The 21,723-nt window shown below is 41.4% G+C and overlaps 1 protein-coding gene and 1 long non-coding RNA gene across 19 annotated transcripts in view; one reads left to right on the plus strand and one right to left on the minus strand.

Annotated features, from left to right (window-relative positions):
* Window positions 1–21,723, plus strand: part of DLG2 (discs large MAGUK scaffold protein 2) — a 1,964,683-nt gene that overhangs the window by 1,730,986 nt on the left and 211,974 nt on the right. The window lies entirely within an intron of this gene.
* LOC105241548 overlaps window positions 1,278–21,723 on the minus strand; it is a 159,968-nt gene continuing 139,522 nt past the window's right edge. Inside the window, exons 10-12 of the long non-coding RNA XR_004627131.1 lie at window positions 16,054–16,175; window positions 12,385–12,513; window positions 1,278–1,400 (exon numbers count right to left, since the gene is read on the minus strand). This is a non-coding gene — a long non-coding RNA (uncharacterized LOC105241548). The remainder of the gene's footprint in view (window positions 1,401–12,384; window positions 12,514–16,053; window positions 16,176–21,723) is intronic.

The following is a 21,723-nucleotide window of genomic DNA, read 5'->3' on the forward strand; positions in this document are numbered from 1 at the left end:
ACTCTAAGCTCCTGCCTCAGGGACTCATCTGATTTCAGCTCGCTCCCTTGTCCCATAGAACTGCGATTGGCAGTTTCAACAACTAATTGTAGAATAAATAAGCAAAGTACTGCTTTTAAAGAAAATTCATTTGACTTTTTTTCCAAATGCTTTTGTTTGTGGAGGAGGAGAAATCCATACAGAAAAAGGCACTCCCACACCCATAGATGTGGTTTAAATGGACCTTGTTTAGTTTCATGACCCAACCTAAAACCTCTGAGACTCGCACAGCTTTCAAGCCCGTCAGGGTAGCCATTCTGTCAAGACTTCTTAGAAGTGTTAGTGGTAATTCCATTTTATCCCTGAAAACCACCTTGAACATCTTTTAAATCTTCAAGCAATTGAGCAGATTCAACCCCTTAGTTCTGTTTTCCTAGTGATAATTTGTTTCTGACGAACACATTTACAGCTGGTTTTTTAAATTAAACATTTACCCTGAAATGACTCCCCATCTTAGGTGAGCTTTATTGATTCTTATTTGAGTTTTAAAAATCATCATTGGATTTTCTCGCCTGGGTGCTTTAAGTTTAACATAGGAAATGACAGGGAGAAATAGTAGGTGGTTACCATGGCCACCACACTATCTGACTGAAGAAGGAACAGACAGGGCAGGGAAACAGCGCCATACCAAATTGAATTGTAATAATGATCAATAGTTCAGAGAGGAAATTTAAGTGTCTGGGCTCCACTTCACAACCAATCAAACAATCAATACATATTCTAGCAATGTCTGCACTATGGCTTCACATTTATACACTGTACATATCAAAATATCAAAACAAAAAGGAAATTGCAGCATGTATAAAAATTAAGAGTCATTAAGCACATTTGAAAAACACTTCTAGGTTACAATAGAGATGATCCTAATTTCCAAATTTTAGCTATTCATCCTAAAATATCTGGAAAAGCTTTAAACAGCAAGGCCTTGAGCTTAGCATTAGGGTATTTTTTCGTTCAAATGAAATGAGAAAAGGGGTTGACTTCTCAGATTGGAGGGATCTAGTTTTTTGACTTGGTGTTGCCACACAAAAAGGCAGAGGGTGAATTTGCTTCCTTAAACCCTCTCTTTCTACTCTTTCCACCCAATGGCTCATTGAAGCAGGCATTTCCTGGCCTAGAGGAGCCAACAGACTCTAGCCTGTCAGCTGAAGAATTAACTCTACCTGGTGAAGAACTTTGTTTACTCTCTTCTGCATTCTACAAGAAGAGAACAGACCAACACGTCTGTGGTGGCATTCCGACACCAGCAGCTAGCTAGAGGGTGGGAGGGGGTTGGTGGGCAAGAAGTCTTCCAGGCTCCCTTCAGCAGGCTCCCCAGGCAGGTGGCCTGGTCCTCCTTTCCAGTACTAAGGCCTCCTTACCTGAGAAGACAAAGAAAAAGCTGAGTGAACTGTAAACATCTGGAAAATCCTTTGTTACTGCTTTAAAAGGACGGCATGGAGAAAGTAATCCCATCTCTTAAATTGGCCCTTTTTGTGTTGCAAAGCATCTCAAACGAGCTCTGCCAGTAGCCCGAGAAGGTGGCCCCACCTGCCTCACTCCTGAGAGGCTTTGGCCACAGCTCAAGAGCCTCAGGAGTGTGTGCTGGCAGGCGGAGTTAGACACCAGTGCAGCTCAGGCAGGAGGGGAGCAGAGCTGAATTTGGGAAGCAGCCGCCTGCTATGCTGAGAACGTCTGGAAACTGGCTAAGGAGCTGCGGTGAGAATCATGCTACTTTTCTCTTGATAAACCGGTGGGGAGTCATGGCCATTAAAAGGAAAAGAGGATGGCAGATTCCCCTCCTTTCCCTTCCTAGTACAGCAGTGCCTGCCGTCTCTCAGCACCCACTGCTTGCAGACGTCTTAAGGCTGCCCTGTTTTCCAATCTGCTGCTCTCCATGTTCTAAAGGAACCGCACACAGTGAATTTTCTCTTCCTCCACCTCAATGCAGCCTCAAACCCATATTTCATTAGCTTAATTCACCACTGGTCTCTTCAGAGTAAGTCTGTCTCACATGAGCTGCCAGACTCTTGCTATTGTATATCACAGACAGGGATTTAAGAAAGGGAAATTCTTGCTGCTGATTTAAATGGGTTCCAGAAATTCCTGAATCCACACTGATTTCAGATCAGATATTTAATGTATGCACGTTCTGTTCAAATAGCCAGAGCCTGCTGAGGGAGAGTGTAGTTCTAATGCAAGTAGGCTGGTCCGTGTCTGAAAGAACCAATGAACTTTTGAGTTGAACCCTCTTTTCACCGGTTATAAACTAGGCAGCCTTGGGAAGCCACTGAACTTGGTGCCTTCAGTTTTCTCATCTGTAAAAATAGAATTATATTACTAATTTAATAAGGTTGTTTAAAGATTAGTACTTGCATATGGAAAGCTGGATTGCAAGATCTTCTGGGGGACAAAGACCATGGTTACCTTATTTGGGGGTACATGTTATTTGTTAACAATCTTAGCTTAGTAGCTAAGAATGTCAGCTCAAATCATCCTGCCTGATTGCTAAGCCCAGCTCTCTCGTGGTTCGTTTAGATTAGCTGAGTAGCATAAGCCTATTTCCACAGCTGCAAAATCAGTGATAATAGTAGTAGCAGCCATCTCATGGATCTGTAAGGATTTAAAGACATAATGCTTCATATGTAAAGCTAGCACCCAGCGATACTCAGTAAATGTTAGCTGCTGTTGTTATAAAGCAGGAATCTGAATGTGGAGCTAGACAATTGGCATCCCTAGATGAAATGCACCCCTTTGATGTTGTCGTTGTCGTTGTTGTTTTAAATGCAGAGGTTGGACAAGATGAATCCTAAGGGGCCTTCTGCCTCTTAATACCTATATGCATCCTCATGCATATCACAGAGCCCCACATCTTCCTTGGTAGGGGCCATAAATCAAAAATTCAAACCTATTTTTTGATGGAAAACCCAACATAATATACATTTTGGACTTAAACATCAAGCCAGATGTGTCATTTCATATACTACCATCATTTGATTTCCTTAAGAATGTATATTTTCACAGCCCCAAATGCTACTTTGCATGTCCATGACTTCGAGGACATAGAGATTTGCATTCAAACACTTTGCAGCAGTTTTAAGAAACTTTATTCACGCAAGCTGGCTGAGAGTGGTGTGTGTTAGCATTTCCAGTTTCGGTGTTATTTTTGAAAAGGAACCTTAACCTGTATGTCTGCATTCTGATGGCAATTAATATGTATCTGGCATTACAACTGAGCTGTTAGCAGCGAGTTTAAAAACCAGCCCCGAGTCACTCCTCACCCTGCCTCTGGGGTGAGGAAGTAGACTTGCTGGGCTGGGAGATTTGCATTCTCCTCAGCTGCGGTGCTCCCCTAGTCAGACTTCCTTTGTTACTTTATTCTCTCCATCCCCCCCCCCCACCAAATCTGCCTTCCACAATTCCTCTACGTAGCTTTTGCGTGCTCTGAGCTAGGCTAGCACCCCCATTAAACGTAGAACAATTGATCACAGGTTTTTAGAATTAATTTTTTTGCTGTAAGACCACCCAGAAAATAAGGACCGAGGTTTTTCATGCCCGGTACATAATACGGGCAGTCTTAGCTTTGTATGGTAGTGTGAGACCATAAACATGACAGCTTAATAATGATCAATGGTGAAAACTATCATTGTCTGTGACCTCTTAAAATTTTTGTCAAAACTATTAAGAACTCTCTTTTTGTCAGTTACAAAATGAAAAAAAAAAGTAAAACCAATGTTTGTTTAGTAGGATGTTATCTGAAGTATTAGAAATGTTGAAAATTCAAGTGTTTTATTTCTTTGTAAAAAAAAAAAGTAGTTTGAATAGTACTTGCCTTTTTCTTCTTGTTGCTCACAGAATACGATAACGGAGCAAGCATCTTTTCTCTGCCTTGGCAAATTGTCATATGTTTTTCTAATTCTGAATCAGCTTTCACCTTTTTATCCTTTGCACATGCAATGTTATAAAGTATCTCTGAGGGTTCCTTTGATGTGAAGTTTTTTCCTCTGAAACATCTTCATCCTTTTTCATTCCAACCACTCTCCTCACTAACGCTCTGAAGTTTGCTTTTATTAGGTTCCTCTGGCTGCCTATCTGGGGTTCCTCAAAGGGGGGCAGTGCCGACTCCCTGCTGTCAGCTGTAGCTTCTGTAATTCCCCCGTCCCATGTGAATTTCACTTCCATTATCACTTTTTCTTTCTATGCCATGCTGGCATCTTTGTTGGCAAATTCCCTCTTTCAGTTATCCATTTTGGTAAAATGTCTGTAGGTTTATCGCTAGGACACAAGGAAGCAAAATGACTACATGCTTTGCTATGTGTGTGAACCGAACAACAGGTGTGCAGTGACCCATGACCAACATACTTTGAAAGAAGTGACCTGGTGAGTCACTGATGATGGTATGCATCTGTTTTTACGTAGTGATTTGTGGACCAAAAAGCCTATAGCAGGTTTTCACTTTATTCACTCACAGTTAATATACCGTGATAATCAAAATTTGAATCATGTTGTTAGGGAACTGGTGTTACTTAATTAAACCATGCTAAGGGAAAAGTGGACATTTTGAAACCATGCAAACGCAAAACTGCCGTTAGTTGTTCAATAATAAATGTTAAATGAATGAGTGGGCCCAGGCAGTTACATTGACCTCATTTTGCAGTCTCAGTGTCCTAATAGCCTTGCCCCTTCTCTTCCTTCCCGTATAATATGTTCACAGTAGCAGATAAGTGCAAGTCTGCTAAAAGTTTGCTTTGAATAAGTCATTGAACTCTGAGCTTTGTACCTCTTGTGCTAAAGGCCCAGCTCCTTGGGGCACCTGGGTGACACAGTCGGTTGAACACCTGACTCTTAGTTTCAACTCAGGTGCAATCTCAGGTCCGCCTCTGAGCTCAGCATGGGGTCTGCTGGAGATTCTCTCTCCCTCTCCCTCTTGGGCTCATTCTCTCTCAAATAAATAAATCTTAATAAAAAATATTTTATAAAAAAGCCCCAGCTCCTAGCTACTTTTTTTTTTTTAAAGATTTTATTTATTCATTTGAGAGAGAGAGAGTACAAGCAGAGGGAGTGGGAGAGGAAGAAGCAGACTCCCCGCTGAGCTGGGAGCCCGATGTGGGACTTGATCCCAGGAGCCTGAGATCATGACCTGAACTGAAGGCAGATACTTAACTAACTGACTGAGCCACCCAGGTCCCCATAGCTACTTTTTTTAATCAAACTTCTCCCTGGCTACCCAGCCTCACTTCTAAAAAGAACTACTCTGATCAATAGATTCACACTGTAAATGTTGAAAGGACTGTCAGGCTTCCAAGGTAGTTTGTTTCTTTCCCTGAAAGAGAGGGATCAGCATTTTGCAAAGGAGGGAGGACTCTTCTTTTTTTTCTTTAAGATTGATTGATTTTCAGAGAGCATCTGAGCAGAGGGAGGGGCAGAGGGAGAGAATCTTTTAAGCAGACTCCCCACTGAAAGAGAAGCCAATAAGGGGCTCCATTCCACAACCTGTGAGATTCACCTGAGCTGAAACCACGGGTCAGACACTTCGCTGACTGAACCCCCAGGCACCTCTGCAGAGGAGACCTCTGGAGTGCTGCTTTCACTAGGGATGCTCAGACTCCATAAGCACAGGAGAGAAGGATCTTGGGTTGGTGGAACTTCGCTGGTCTTCTTACCTCACTAAAATCCAGTAATCAAGAAAATCCTAAAATCCTGTAACTAAGAAAAAAGTGGAGGAGAGCTGGGAGAGAGACTCAAAGATCATCCTAAACTTTACTTAGCCTTTGATCTCAAGGAGTTTACATTCCCACATGGGCTGTGAATCCTGGACGCACAGAAGCAGGAACAGTGGTGGTTACCTGCACTGGTTTTGTCTGATAGGGGTTCAGGGCTGGTGCTGCTGCTTCCTAGCTCAGCGATCTTCCCCATGCTCTCTAGGCTCTCAGAAACTCACTTCTCTTTCTGTAGACTGTAATAATTATCTCACGGGGTTTTTGAGAATTTTGAACGGAATAGGGAATGCACTTAAAGCAGTATCTTTTGTAGAGTAAGAGCTTGGGAAACAGGAACGATTTTCGTTACTGAGACATAATTCAGGGGGATGTCATTCATTTCAATAAGACCGTCTTGTCCACGGTGTGCAGAGTTGTGGTTGCAGAGTCAGAGTGGACAGTACAGATGCAATGTGACAGAAGTTACCCAGCCTGTTCATGGGAGCCCAAAGTCTAAGACCTGTGTTTTCTCCTGCCTCCTTATTGATTGTCATTTGGTGGTTGAGAATCGGTATTATGTTCTGCCCTGATAGAGTCAGACTCCTAAATTCTTTTGGAATACGTCTTTTGGGTATGTTTAGAAGCATTTTCAAAGCTTTCAAGAACAAGACACTCAGGTCACACAGTGGTAGGGCCCTGCTTGCTCCTCTGCTGACAGGACGGCCTCTCCTGGAGTGATAGCTTGCTGCAGGGGCATCCGCATCTGGTTACCCTTTGTCTTCACAACCATATGCAGATGTTGGACACTTCTTGAGAGAGGCACCGAGTCACTGTTATACCTGACTGCCGACTGGGCAGTGGCTCTCAGTTCTGGCTGTGTGAGCCATTTAAAAAAGCATAGATCCTCCCAGGGATTTTGCTTCAGTCTATCTGGAGTAGAGGTGAGGCACCTGTGTGATAAAATGTTTCCCAGGGGAGGTGCGGTAGAGCTGAGAACTGCTGTTCTAGTGCCTGGAGGTGCCAGAGTCTAAGAACAAAACTAGCTCTGGCTGCAGGTGTCTGGCCGTGAATGTGACCTCTTGCCCAGAGACCAGCCTGGCCTTGGAAGGGCGAGCTGGCCTTGTGGTGTATCAGAACTTGGTTGCTGTGGATCCCTTTTACCCCAGGGCAACAGTTCCTCAGCATCGTCCCCTCCTCTTGACTGAACTTTTGTAACAGCTGCCTAATTGGCCTCCTTGATTTCACCTCCCTCTCTTAACCTTCCACTCCACTCTCCACTCTGCCAACAAAGTCATCTTGCTACAACGAGAATTCCGTTGTCACTCCCCCCATCTTCTAGCCACAGAGAACTGTTCTTTGTTTTCAGCATAGGATATTTCTTAAGGTCTTCATGCATATAGTTTCCCTGCTGGGACACCTTGCCTCCCAATTAAAAATAAGAGTATTACTTTCATAAATAACAAAATATTTCTTTATTTGAAAATCTGTTATTTGTCAGATCCGTGCTAAGTGTTCTACACGTGCCTGAGAGACTCTTGGTGACCTTAGATGCCCCGTTCTAAGACCTGCTCTCAGAAGACTTCCCTACCCCCAGTTGCTCAAGAGCAGAGTGAACTGCCCTTTCCTCTGTGCCCCTAGAGCTCTACCAAAGAATTCAGTGTATTGCAATTGTAATTTGCGGGTGAGGATCCATCTGTTCTCTCAGGGACACAAAATCTAGGACTTCTCAATCCCTTGAGCAGAATGGGCCACCAGCAGTCATGGGCTATCAAGGGATGGAGGGGAGTGAGCCTGTTGGCAAATCTTCTTCCATCCTAAAGAAACACCTGGATGCAGACTGTTCACTTGACATTGGATGAATAGCCGTAATAGTGTCATCATCTGTGGGTCATTTGGGCACAGAAAAGATGCATCCCAGAGGCGTTGCCTGTACACAAGCAGTGTGATGCAGTGTTTGGCTCCCAAGGCATTCCAAACCTCAGTCAGAAAGACTGCTAACTCTCTGTGCTCAGCATACCAGACCTCCCACTACAGCTGCCACATCGTGGGTTAACTTCGTTTGCTACCACAGAAGGGCTGGATTGCGTTGCCTCATCTGTTAGGAAGGCATTTCACCAACAAACTAATGAAAGGCAGTGCATTCTTTTTGTGTGCCTTTTTTTTTTAGCCTGTGTTTTTACAGACAGAGACTGTAATCATCTGTCGTGATAGCTATAATCAATTAGCTTATGGGCTGTTCTTCTCCATCTGGACTAATTGAATAGTTGCTTTTGTTTTTATTTTTGTTTTCCCTCTCCAGTCATCCCTGACTATTACTACTGAACCATGTGACTAAGCCCCCACAAAACCATCAGCTACTCCTCTCTCTTTCTCTCTCTATCTCTGTCTCTCAGCCTTCTTTAAGATGTGGCAGTAACCCATTCATCTGCAGACAGATTCACATCTGCATTAATATTGAGGAGTTTCTTTATTTAAAAAAAATACTTAAGTGGAAAGCAAAATTTTAACTCATTGGATGAGATATTTAAATTTAAAATGGCAGAGGATTGCTTTTAGTCAACTTGTATTGGTGTTTGTGTTGTTGGGAGCCAGCTGTGCAAATCATGTCCTCTGTAGCTTCAAAGGAAGAATCTAGGACTTTTCAATGTAGAGAGGTAGCCTGCACTGCCTTGAAAGATGGGAGCTCCACTGCGCTAAAGAAGGTTAAACAGAGTATCAGATTAGTAGAATTAAGGGGAGAGAGCTGATGGGCACCAGAAAATATTTGTTTCCATTGAAGCTGAGATTTTTCTTCAGTATCCACAAGACAGAGATGCCTCCCTAACAGTAAACTTAAGAAAATGGTTAGCAGAGGGGGGCCTGGGTGGCTCAGTTGTTAATTGTCTGCCTTAGGCTCAGGGCGTGATCCCGGGGTTGTGGGATCAAGGCCTACATCAGGCTCCTCCGCTGGGAGCCTGCTTCTTCCTCTCCCACTCTCCCTGCTTGTGTTCCCTCTCTCGCTGGCTGTCTCTATCTCTGTCAAATAAATAAATAAAATCTTAAAAAAAAAAAAAAGAAAAAGAAAACGGTTAGCAGAGAACTTTTAAAAGAGTTGGGCAAACATTTCAGCAAACATTTTTTGCATGCCTACATAATTCCAGATCCTCAGCAAGGACAAAAAGGAAAGTAAGACCTAGACTCTGCCTTCAAGGAGCTCAAAGTCTAGTAGAAGGAGAAAGATTCACAAAATAACAAACACTGGGGTGCCTGGCTGGCTCAGTCAGTCGAGCGTGCAACTCCTGATCTTGGGGTTGTGAGTTGGAGCTCTGTGATGGGTGTAGAGATTACTAAAAAATAATAATAATAACTAGATTTTAAAAAACACTTTACAGCATTAAAGATAGTATATAATGGCAAAGGGAAGAAGTGGGTTTAAAGAAAACATTTCTTTTCCAAAAACTTGTGTGTTCAAAAGGAAATCTCTCCTGACCCCTGTCTTCAGGTTTCTATCTGCAAAATGGGTATAGTCCATGCCAGTGACCTAATTTTTTGTGGAATGCATTTTGAAGAGCAATTAGAAAGGACTTTGAGCTGTTTATACATCCCCAAGGATACATAGTACATAAAATTCCATGTTAAAAACATAGTACATTTAAAGCAATGCTCATTGAACTGTTCATTAAATTTCATCACCAGTTTTATAGAAAACTCACTAAGGGATCTTGAAGTTCTTGTAGAAATAAAAAAAACTAAGCAATGATATTAATTCCACTGGTTAGGAAGGGAAAGCCAGGGCATGCAGGTAAGGGACCTGGCCAAGGACCCCAGGACCTGTTCCCAGGTCTGCTGGCTCCTTGCACTCCATTTTAATGACCCTGCTCTCTTCACTTCCTTGTCTCTGTGCTTGGGGGTCTGACTATAGATGTACTGATCCACAGTTTTCTTCTGCCAATAATTAAAACAAAAACCAAACCAACCAACCAACCGCACAACTGTGTTCCTGCCTTTGGAGATAGGATTCTTTTCATGGCATTTTAAAATGCACTCAGCAGGACTTTACTGAGCATCTGTTGTGTGCCGGGCATGGCACAGACATTGGAGGACAAATAAGACACAGTCTGCATCTTCACAGCGCTTAGAATTCAATTCCAGGGCAATTGCGGTGCAGCGCAATCAATGTGACGGAGATCTTGCAAGCCGCACTTAACTCAGCTTGACAAAACAATCAGAGAAGCCTCCCTGCAGAAAACATTGTCAAAGCTAGGCTGCGAAATTTTGAGAAATTAGTCCTGAGGAGCAGAAAGGAGGAAGGGTAGTAAGTAGAAAAGTAAGACAGCAAGAAGGAGCCCTCAGCCTGTCTCAGGGAGTGAAAGTAGTTCAACAGGCTGGAATTTTGACCAGGGTGTGATGGAGTCTGGATTGCTAAGGAGGGCCCAGATCACAGAAGGCTTTTAAACCCGAGCTGGAGTTGGATCTTTAGTCTGAAGGCATGGGGGCCAGTTAAAGGATTTTAAGCAGAAAAGTGACAGGAGCAATATCGCCATTAGAAAAAAAAGAATCACTCATCTCTTCTCTGAGGAGAATGGATCGTAGGAAAGAAAATTATTGAGAAGACAGGGATGAAGGTTGTTAGTCTAAGGGGTGGACAGGTAAGACAGAAGTCTCAGCTGGCTGCTCTCACTACTGTCGTGTGGGGTGCTATGAAGATGACACTCATGGTCATTCCCAGGCCTTCTGAACACAAGGACTCTCTTTTTAACTGCCTGAGAGTGGTTGTATTTTTAGATTTTGTTGATAGGGATAATACTAAATGATACAATAATATATTGAATTAAATTTAAATGAATGCATATTTAGTAAGTCACAGTATAACCTATTTGCATTTAACATTAGTAGGACATATATGTATGAAACATTTTTTTCAAGATTTATTTTCTTTTTAAATTTTTAAAAAAATATTTTATTTATTTATTTGAGAGAGAGAGAGACAGAGAGAGCTCATGAGAGGGGTAGAGGGAGAGAATCTTCAAGCAGACTCCCGGATGGGAATGGAGCCCGATGCAGGGCTTGATCTCACGACCCATGAGATCATGACCTGAGCCGAAACCAAGAGTGAAAGACTTAACTGACTGAGCCACCCAGGTGCCCCAAGATTTATTTGTTTATTTTAGAGAGAGCAAAACAAGTGGGGTGGGGAGCAGGGGGGAAGGGAGAAGGGTAGGGAAAGAATCCCAAGAAGACTCTGCACTGAGCATGGGCCCAGCCCCAAGCAGGGTCCAACCCCAGCACCACCCCCCCACCGGCCCCACACAGAGCTCCATCCATCCCACCACCCATGAGATCATGACTGGAGCAGAAACCAGGAGTTGGATGCTCAACCGGCTGAGACACCCAGGCTCCCCTGAAGGAGACACAATCGATTCAGTCTATGGAATGTTTGGGTGGATTTGAGGATTCTTTGTCAAAACACTAAGGATTCCAGTAAGTTTTTGATCCTCAAACTTGGACCCAGAGGCAAGGGGGATTTAGAATGGTAGTTATTGGGGCAGCTGGGCGGCTCAGTAGGTTAAGCAGCTGCCTTTGGCTTAGGTCATGATACCAGGTCCTGGGATCAAGCCCCACAAGGGGCTCCCTGCTCCACAGGGAGGCTGCTTCTCCTTCTGCCTCTGTCTGCTGCTCCCCCAGCTTGTACACTCTCTCTGTCTCAAATAAATAAATAAATAAAATCTTTAAAAAAAATTGTGGTAATCAGTAGTTAGTATGTTAACTAATCCTTTTCAAAGGGTTGACAGCTAGTATTCATTGAGCTTACTGTAACCAGTAGCCTTACAAGTACCACCTCATTTTACTGAGAAGTTCGTAGTAAGGTTTGGCTTCTGACTGACATTACTTCAATACCTCCCAGGGTTTAATGGATTGAATGTTTGAATTTCAGTTCTACCACTTACCACCAGTAAGGCCTACTTAACACCAGTGTGATTTGGGGCAGATTATTTAATCGCCACTACTATCTGTTTTCTTATCTGTGAAATGGGGGATAATATCTACCACATGGAGTTAGATCATTATTAAAGCAGATAACAGATGTTTAAAACCTTGATAACTTTTAATAAATTATCTTCCCATCATGACATCTTTACCTTTTATCCCTTTATCTTTTCTCCCCATTTCCTCTGCATTTGCCTACATTTTAGTCCCTTCTTTTCTTCCTCAATTTTCTTATTTATCCTTTTTCTTTTTTTTTTTTTTTTAAGATTTTACTTATTTATTTGACAGAGAGAGACAGCCAGTGAGAGAGGGAACACAAGCAGGGAGAGTGGGAGAGGAAGAAGCAGGCTCCTAGCGGAGGAGCCTGATGTGGGACTCATCCCAGAACGCTGGGATCACGCCCTGAGCCGAAGGCAGACACTTAACGACTGCACCACTCAGGCGCCCCTATTTCTCCTTTTTTAAATCATGTTTTATTAAACTTTTTAGTGTTTTAGTGTTTTTTCCTGTTTAGTGTAACTGTATGGTTATATTTGTGTTTACCGTTCTTAATTTTAAAGAGCAACCAGCTCTTTGTGTTTTGCCTATTGGCTTAGGAATCAAGCAGCTCTGTATATGTGGCTTTAGTAGAAAAACCTTCCCACTCACATATGTTTGTCCTAATAGTACATTTTCAGGTCCACTTGGAAACCTTACTTACGCTACACTCTTTGATCCTCTAGAGATGAATCATCAATCCAAGACCCGAATTAAAAGACATCTGTGTTCCTAGCTAATGCTCTCTTCATCCTTGCACATTTCCAAGTGCTCTGGCAAATACTGTGTGCCCCTGTCAGACAGAAAACAGTGATGTCAGCCAGCAGTTGATGAAGCAGGTGCAGAACTACAGAAGATGCAATTTCCCCAGTAGTGTTGAGAGAGTTTTCTAAAGTGTTTCTTGGAGTTTATCCATCTCTTATTTTTAAAGCATATTTATCATTATGTATTAAAATCTCCAGTAAAAGCCTAATGAATTAAACTGGAATAATTTATCTTGTGAAAATACATTCCTTACACCTAGTTATCAGATAACCACACCTTTTGGCCTAGATTTCAAGGCCTCCATGATCTGGTTTTAATCATCATTTTATTTTTTCTTCTTGTTGCTCTTGTGGGGACATGAACCCCACATTTAAATATTTCCATCAGCCTTGCCCTGAAAAATACCTTTGCATGCCAGTCCTCAAGCGCTCCTCTGCTTGTTGTTTCCTTGACTCTGGAAATCCCTCTTTTATGCAAACTTCACCCATTTTTCAAGTCTCATTTCAAGTCATACTTTTTCTGACCATTCCAAGTTCATGTGACCTTCTGAATTCCTCTAGTGTTATAGTGTGATTTCTAGGGAAAACTTGGGGACCTAGAGCTGGAACACCTTGGTTCAAATCTTACCCTAGAGATAGGAGATTTTTTTTTTTTTTTTTTTTTGCCTTCTTTGGACAATGTCCTTATCCTTAAGAAGGCAGGTAAGATCTTAAAGGTTGTGAAAAGGATTAAAGCAGAAAAACCGCGTGAAAGCATTGTGTAACTGGTATAATAACCTTGCCTATATTCAATTATTGTTTCCTTTTTATAGGGTCATTTAATCAGCAATTAGATATATTTAGTAAACACTAAATTCTTAAAAATAAGAATGGGTATGTTCTATATCAGGTTGTCTCAAATGTTGGTGTGCACACGAATCACCTGGGGATCCTGTCAAGATGCGTGTTCTGATTCAGTAGCCCTGGGTTGGAGCTTGCACTTCTGTGTTTCTAATGTGCTCGTCTATGGACCATACTTTGATTAGTAAGTATGGTCAACCCAAATATAAAGGCGAATGATAGAAACACCCATACTCTCAGTCTGCCCTCTCTGACTGTAGTCTAGACATGGAATTTGCACAGTGACCTTCTTCCTCGTGTCCAATTACGTTTCTGTGTTTATAACTTTCTTCACAACTGCAGAAGCTGGCTAGCTTGGTACATAGTTTGGTCACGCGTAGCTATTAGTCAGCCTCGAGTGTCAAATGCAGTTACCTCAAAATAAATAGAAAATTCACCAGGAAACTTGCAGGGCTCCCACAGGGTACACTCGATCTACACTGAGGTGCCTGCTACATGACGGGAGTGAAGTGACTCACTTGACGTCAAGTCACAGACAGACGTCATCTCATTACCTAGAAAGACCTTATGCAGCTAATGATTCCACAGAGGTGTCTAAATGAGGAGACACAGTGGGAGGCTGCGTATCCAATTAACCCGCAGGAGTGCTTTGGTCACCGTATTTATAGACCCTGACTCACGTGATCTTCCCTTTAAACAGTTTATCAGGGACTTCATTTTGACCTTTGAGGAGTTGTCAGTCTTCTCTATCTAATTCTTCACATGTGCACGAGGCAAGAAAGAATGTGTATCTGTTTCGAATTGCCTAGTTTCATTGCACAGCTCCTATAGGTGTGTGGATGTGGAAGGTGACTGCTGAGGCCATGGTTTTGCAGCCAGGCCCACTCACCGTCTGGCTGTGGGGACTTTAGGCCTGTTACCTAGTCTAAGCCTTGGGTTTCCCATTTGTTGTCAAAAGGGGCTGTTTGAACAAATGAATAGTCTGTGTTAAATGTCTAACATAGCCCTCAGCATAGTTAGTGCTCCACACACATTAGTTATGTCTATTATATTATCAGTGACAGTTACTGGCTTACTTATAACACTTTATTAATGTAATATTACATTTTAGTCCTTTTCCTGTGGCAAAAACACATAACATTAAGTTTATTTACCATCTTAACCGCTTTTAAGTGCACAAGTCAGTAATCTTAAGAATATTCATATTATTGTACAAAAGATCTATAGAACTTTGTCATCTTGCAACACAGAAATTCTGTATCTGCTGAAAAACAATTTCCCCACTCTCTCCCCTCAGCCCCTGACATTTTCTTTTTATTTCTGCAGTATATGGACATGAATCCATTCCACATGCCTTCATCTTCCCGTCACTACTAGAAAAACACATAGAATTTGAAGTCAGAAAATTTAGATACAAGACTAAGCCTTGGATTATACTAACTACATGGTGTCCTTGTAGCAGTTACAAGCTTTGGTTGTATCACCCATATCTGCAAATAGGTACATGTTGTATGAACTGCATACTGTTAATTAGTCTCTAATCACCCCCTGCTCTTTCCAGTACTCCTCTTCTGTGTTCCTAAAAATCGTCCATTTTAGCATTTGGCATGTTATACTGAAATTATCCTCCTTGCGGGTATTCCCTTTGAGTAGACAAAAAGTACCTTGTGGGCTGGGGTTAGGTGTTAATTCAAGCCTAATTTAGCATGTGTGAGACCAGTTCGGGACACTGTATACACTTTATATTCCTCTCATTTGCTTTCTTGAGCTCCCAGGAGCCCCATTTTCATCATGTTGCATATCCCTTTGTTTAACACCCCTCTGTAAAAACTCTTGGCAAAATGCCCACACAATAATGATTGGTAAGGAGGAACAGACCAGTCCAGTGGGGCGTAGACAGCAATAGGGTAAAATGCCAATAAAGGTTGAAAAAAGAAATCCTACCCAGATATTTTAGACTGTATCTCTCCTTTCAAAATCTACCTAGTTATGCATATAACTTTCTCCTGTTTTCTCTGCCAGGTGTCTAGAAAGGTCAAGAGCTATGTCATTACCCTCCAAATGATTGGGGGGTGGGGTGGAAATCACTTCCACGTCCGACAGGCTCTACTCCTGAGGATCTGTATCAGCAGTTAATTTAGAGAGTCAAGGTTCACCTTCTGAAGCAGAAGCCAAGACAGTTATGTAACCTGCAGTTCCCTGTTGAAAACAAAACCTGCAGATGCTCAGAAAGCTAAATTAAACTCCTGACTTGCAATGCAGCCACCAAACATCATGGGCAGTCTAAAGAGCACTACCAGCACCAGGGTGGTAATTGTAATGATGCCGGATGAAACACTGTATTCATCTTCCAGCCAGTGTGATTTAAAGGTCTGCCCAGATTAGCCAGCCAGCAAGCATGCTGAGGTTGAGCTGAAACTTACCATGTGGTTTGTTGCTTAATGAGCAATTTTGTTTAAAAAAAATATTATTATAATTTTGCAAAATTTGGTCATGGGTACTTCTGATTTGAGATTTTTTCTCCTCTCAGTAAACTACTTTCTTGAGGAAGGATTCCATGACCTAGATTAAGAGGAGGGCCTAAGAGAATGAACATTATTGGCAGCTATAATTCTTGGAAGTCCTTAGAGACGCCTTAACACCGCTTAAAATGAGACCTGTTCACACTAGGCTTGTGGCCACCCCAGGCTGCACATTGTAAACCCCCAGGACTCATGCTTACATCTTACCTTTAAGAGAGGGAACTGGCAATGATTGAATATATGCCACCACCAGGCACTCTGCATACGTCCTTCCAATAAATCTTCAGGTGAAGTGGGGGAAATGGGCACCAATAACCTCATATCAGAAACTATGAAAAACAAATTCAGAGACATGAAATAATTGTCCAGGGTCATTCAAATAGTATGGGGAAGACTGGGATGCAAACCAGATCTTTCTGTCATGACCCAAACAGAGTGCCCACACCATCTTGGACCTTGACTTTCAGCCACCCAATTTCTCCCACAGAATCTGGGTTCCACATCCCTTCAAATAATAATACTAAGATAGATCTCAAAGTCTTCAGAATCTAAATTCAACTTACAATTACCTACTATTAACTAAGCAAGTACTTTAAGAAAATATATTATTCTATACAAAAACAAGACAGGAAATACTGCAAAGTGAGAAATTTTTGACCACATAATGCAAGTGATATTTAATTTGGGAGATATATAAGTCCAAATATTAGAAAAAAATTGTGATCATATTGTGTTGAAAATGAGTTCCAAATTTCTGGCCTTGTTTTATGTCTTCACACCTTCCATAAGTTAGACAGTTGTTTCTCCTCTTTGTTTATAGCCAAAATTTGGAACACTGATACTTTCTCCCTGTCAGATGTTAGTTAGCAACCTATAATGCATTTACTCATTTTCAATAATGTGTGCTGATGACTCTTACCAAAGCAGATGTGATTCACTGCCTTATTTAACATTCAATGAATATTTATTGAGCACCAGCTGTATGCTAGGTACTGTCCATCCATGAGATACTTTGTGTTCTAGAGCTTTTCCCATATGCACTACAGTGGACATTCCAAAGGTCCTTGGATCTAGTTTAGGAACTCTAAATACAGTGTATATACTAACAGTATTGAATTTCCAGTGATGATGATTATACCTAATACATATTTCATGTTAGCTATGTGTCAGACTCTAATGGTGAATGCTTTTGCATGTATCTCATTAAATCTACAACAACCATATAATGAAAATACAATTATTATCATGCCTTTTTACAGATGAGGGAATTGTGGCCAAGAAAGATTATTTGCATAGTTTGTTCAAGACTGTATCGCTAGTAAGTGTCAAAGGCAGGGCTCTAACCCAGGCCCATCTGACAGAAGGTCCACATTCCTCACCATGATGTGCTCTGCCTTCTGGATAATCCCATTCTATCAGGGTCAACAAAGACATGCTGGGATATAAAGATGAATAAGAAATGGTTTCTGCTCCCAAGACGAAGCACAGCTCCCTGTGGGGAAGAGACGCTCAGCTGGGCTCAGCAAGCATTGTGTTTTGTTATATTTCATACCCTGCTAAATACTGGAGACAAAGCATAAAGCAAGAGGTAGGCACAATCTCCACCCTCAAGGAACTCCCACTCTGGTCAGAGACAGATAGAGAAGCAGGAAGTCTGAAGGACAACTGGTTCCTACTTCTGCTTTCCCATTTTGGGGACGCTTGGATATTCATGGGCAGTGAGAGAGGCAGTATTATACTTGGCACTGCAGCCAGTCCCTCAGATCATCCTCAGTCTACCATTTATTGATGGCCTCAGGCAGAACACTTAGCTTCCTGAAGCCTGTTTCCTTGAATTCAAAAAGCAGGTGAAATTGTAATCTACTTCATGGAGTATCTTTTGAGGATTAAGTGATAAAGTGTATTCACAGTATCTTTACATGCTCAATAAATGTTAGTTACTATTATTATCATGTCCTCCTGTGGCTTAGAAGAACCTTACACGTGGGGCCAGCTCTATGCTCAGTCTTCTGTCTTCTCTGCTAAACTAACTAAAGGTATTGATGCAGCACCCAGCTCTATGCAGGTGTAACCTGACACCACCTTGCCTCAGTGGCCACACCTCTCTGCTTTTGGCCCAGAAATCCACTCACCACTCTGGCATTCCCAGAACTGGAAGTTCAAGGATGTTGATACCTCCTGTGACAAGTCTTGATAGTTCCTGGTCTGAAGGTGGAAGGGAGTTGGTGGATAGAGGCTCCCCTCCTAATCCTTTAGAGAGAGAGTTCTGAATTGCATTATTAGATGCACCTCAGAAGGTCCTGGAGGGATTGAATCCAAGTTAACCACAATAGTGCCCAGCAGCCCAATGACATACGTTTGCTTTGTCTTTCCCTCCTTTTCTGTCCATTCTCCCTGGTTCTTCAGTCCTCTTTGCTGGGATCAGTACTCACAATGAACTATCACATGCAAGCCTTTGAATCTGGCTCTGCTTTTCAGGGGATTGTGGTAGTGGGCATGGGGAAGGAGTGGGAAGGGGGGGTGAGAATAAGAGTTTTCCAGACTAAGAAGTGGGTCATTTTCACTTCACATATTTGGATCTCCTGTCTAACATCTTTACCAAGTGGTCAGCCAGCCACCGTTTTAATATATCCTGTGAAAGGAGTGTCCTGTGTCCGTTCCCTTTTGCAGACACCTCTATATCCCTAGCAACTAGAACAACACCTGACATAGAATAAGAACTTAAGATTGTTGAATGAATTTTTATGTGAAAAAAAAATTTGTTGGTTTCTACAATGACTGCAGATCTACTTTCCTTTACCTTCCAAGCGTTAGATCTAGTTTTCCATATTAAATAAGGCTTTTTATGCTTTTGAATCTATGTAGGGTTTTTTTTTCCCCACAAAGAAAATTCATTGGCAGGGGCTCTACAAGTCTTCTAATGATGTACATTAAAAAATAATAATGGAAGTATGTAGGAACTATGAATGTTTCTACCTTATTTGATTGGGATGGGAATATTTTTCTTAGGTTTACATAGTGTTTTTTTTTAAATGTTAGCAACATGGAAAATAAAGTAGATTTGGAATCAGAGAAGTTTAGTCTGTATGACAATATTTGAGTGACTTTAATGTAAGTTCATTGTTTTTTTGCTCAGTTATAGTTTCTTAAAAAATAGCTTTTTCTGATTATAGTTGGCATTACCTGTTTATTGTTAAAACTTTGGGATACATACAGAAGCATGTTTTTAAAAAAAGGAAAGAAAGAAAGGATAAAAGAGACAATCCATCATTTCTATGAGACAAAGGCAACACTATTTGACATTTGGCCTATTTTATTTTAGTCTATTTGTGTGCATGAAATATATAGGACAGGTTAAATTCTATGTGAACCTTCCTCTCCCAATTTACTTCAGTTACATTCTGGATCAGTGTTTAACAACGTTACATAACGTATGTTACAAACATTATTGTTAATGCTGGCAAAATTTTTCACGTTTCAAATGCATTCTTCTCCACACCTCTGTTGCCCACCAGAGTTTTACTTAGAAAATTAAATATTTAAAAGACTATTTTCTAATTAGAAGAAATAAAATAATCAGCAAATGATACCTATTGATTTTGTTATAGTGCTTCACAACTTTTTCTCTCAATTCTATAAAATTGGAATCATACTGTGTATAGTATTAATCACCTTTTTCATTTAATAATGTTTTAGAGCATTTCTTCATGTCATTACTTTTTTTCTTTTCTTTTGTAAAAGTGAATTTTAAAGAGATCTAGGATGCCATTATGGGAATGTGACACTATTGGTTTAGTCAGTTTGTCATTATTAAGCTTACAGGTTGTTTCTGATTTTTTTCACTGCTGTAAGTGATATTGTTATGATGCACACTAGGTTTGCTTGTTATAGGTCATTTGTGTTGGATGATACTATCATAACTCTCTAAAAACCAAGGCTTTTCAAGATAGTTGGAGTGGAACTGGAGTAGAAAAGACAGATTATTTGAAGTGTAATTTTTTTTTAATTTGCGGAGGTTTTCATGTGTATTATTCCATTACTGTTTGGCATTAAATATTAATGTACCTAGATTAATAAAGTACTATTTTGTTTCTTGGTCACTATATTTTTCATCAGTGGGTTTACAGGATCCAGATTATGGGATTTCTGTGATACACTGAAAGATTCCCTTTATATGCCATCATAAGTGAGCTTCATTATAAACACATCTGTAGCTTAAAGAGGTAATAAGTTTTTACCAGTTAAAGATACCAGATTAAAAGGCAAGAGCCCGTGGTTTTCCTAGGGCTATATGAGAGTTTAGTACTGTCTAGAAAATGCCCCCACAGCACAGATGTACCATAGAGGATAATGTATTGTCCTCACTGGGGGGTGGATTGAAGCATCATTCTATTATCATTTTTAGGGCATTTGGGAAGAACTGCAGCTCCTTACCAGCAGCGTGCATTTGCGGTCCTTCCTTCACATCCTCTCCTGAGTATGTTTGTATGAACTACAGAAAAACTGCTTGGATTTAGCAAGCCTCATCTGTTAACTCTTTCTGCTCCAGCTCTGCAGACCTGAAGTCTTGTGAAAAGAGCTGCCTTGGTTAATGTTTATTGGTTCATGAAGGTCAGCCTAGTTAAGGGACGCTTTCAGCGTACTGAGGAGAGAGGAGGAGAGAGAGAGAGAGATATCAGAGTGTCTCCAACCTCAGTTCAACACACAGGAATTAGAGCTTTCACTAGGTCCAGCTCAGCCAGATCGTGGCACAATTTAGAAGTGCAAGTTGACCTGGTTTCTCCTACCTCCTAGCACCTTTCTGCCCTAACAGTCTCTGAATTCTCTCTTCCAAGGCTGCTGTCCAAATCCCCTACTTTACTTTCATAGGCAGTAGTGATGGCCACCATTTGTGGCTTGGTAGTGGATACTTGGCATTAATTATTTCAGTCCATGAGATAGGTCAAAATTCTACCTCTTGATAGATAAAGAAATTGAGATTCACAAAGGTTAAAAAAAAATAGCCACCATTGTTAAGTAGCAGAAAATATTTGAAACTGTGTATGTCTGGACTACCTACCCTCCCTCCCCACCCCCAGTTTACATCATCTTCTTTTTTTAAAAGATTTTATTTATTTCTTTTATTTGGGTAGGGGAGGGGTAGTGGGAGAGGGAGAGAAAAAGGGAAAGAATCCCAAGCAGACTCCATGCTGAGCACATAGCCCGACACAGGGCTCAATTTCATGATCCTGAGACCATGACCTGAGCCAAAACCAAGAATTGGATGCTCAACAGACTGAGCCACCCAGGCGCCCCTACATCTTCCTCTTTTTAAAAATATATATTTTAACTAATACTGACACTGTTAATCCTTTTGTACTGAAGGGGACTACCTCTTTAAGAGAAGATTTGCAAGCAAAATAGAAGTGGGGAGGTAGGGCAAAATTGCTGACAAGTCCTTATCTCAAGCCAACATTGAATTTGCAAAGAAGGATAAGTTCCTGGCAAGATCAGGCAAGACACTTTCAGCAGGTATCTTCTCAGGGTGGTAAAGGTAAAGGTAGTACAAAATTATCTTTCCACCGTAATAATATGGAGCACTCTGAAGGCAGTCCCTGGCAGGGCCTTGCTAACTGTCTCTCAACTTCTTTAATTAGAAGCTGAGTTGTCAAACGCACCAAAGAACAGAAATTTTTTTTTGTATACTCAGCCCTATGCAAAGGTAATGAACCTCCTGGCCCTCTCTGGCCCTACCTCTCAGGCTGGCTTATTCGTTCTCTGGACCTGTTCACACCATGCTCACTGCTCCTTACCAGTGTCTGTGCCCTCTTGCTGCTTTTGCCTTGAACGCCCTGTATGCATACCTGTTTTAAGCCTTGCATCAGGTATCACCTCCTC

This window comes from Ailuropoda melanoleuca, chromosome 8 (genome assembly GCF_002007445.2).
Source record: "Ailuropoda melanoleuca isolate Jingjing chromosome 8, ASM200744v2, whole genome shotgun sequence".
In the NCBI taxonomy this organism is placed as follows: Eukaryota; Metazoa; Chordata; class Mammalia; order Carnivora; family Ursidae; genus Ailuropoda; species Ailuropoda melanoleuca.